This window comes from Hipposideros armiger, unplaced genomic scaffold, assembly GCF_001890085.2.
Source record: "Hipposideros armiger isolate ML-2016 unplaced genomic scaffold, ASM189008v1 scaffold_986, whole genome shotgun sequence".
In the NCBI taxonomy this organism is placed as follows: domain Eukaryota; kingdom Metazoa; phylum Chordata; class Mammalia; order Chiroptera; family Hipposideridae; genus Hipposideros; species Hipposideros armiger.
This window is the reverse complement of record NW_017732336.1, coordinates 266,293-267,093: the sequence shown is the minus strand read 5'-3', so window position 1 is coordinate 267,093 and position 801 is coordinate 266,293. Positions and strand designations below refer to the sequence as shown.

The window sequence follows — 801 nt, the reverse complement described above, 5'->3', positions numbered from 1 at the left end:
ATCTTAACTGTGGAGGGTAGTGTCACTGACCCTCCTATGTGGGATCCGAACCGGGGCCCTCTGGCATCCCAAGCCAGTTCTTAACCATCGCGCCACTCGGCCGGCCCAAATTGTCGTTGCTTTTAAGAAACAACAAATATCTCATTTAAATACTCATGCTGAGTTTTGGCAAATTGCCATGAGTGACTTTTATGGAATTATTGACAATCATTATCCTAAAAACATATTATTTCAGTTTCTGCAAAGAACTAATTGGATTTTACCTAAAAAACTTAGGCAGATGCCTATTTCTCAGGGTCTAACAGTTTTCACTGATGGATCTAACAATGACAAAACAACAATTGCAAGTGAGAAGGATCATCAGCTTATACACACAAATTACACTTCAGTTCAATGTACTGAGTTAGTAACAGTGTTAACTACTTTACAAACATTTTCTGACCCTCTAAATATTGTTTCTGATTCTGCTTATGTAGTTCATACAGTACAGAACATTGAGACGGCGTCTCTATCTTACAATTCAAATCCATCTCTTCAAATTTTATGTAGTCAACTCCAATAGGTTGTGAGAAACTGCCAGCACCCCTTCTTTATCATGCATATTCGTGCACATACCACCCTGCCAGGCCCGATGATACAAGACAATTCAATTGCTGATTTATTAGTAGGGAGTGCCTGAGTTGCTGAGACAACACATTTTCATTCTTTAACTCATACTAATGGGGGTGACCTGCGTTCACGGTTCTGTATCACAAACGAACAGGCCCATCATATAATATAGACGTGCCCTACCTGCCAGAT

General features: G+C 40.0%; 1 pseudogene; it reads right to left on the bottom strand.

Moving 5' to 3' along the window:
• LOC109375686 (60S ribosomal protein L17 pseudogene) overlaps positions 1-801 on the bottom strand; it is a 27,907-nt pseudogene that overhangs the window by 26,344 nt on the left and 762 nt on the right.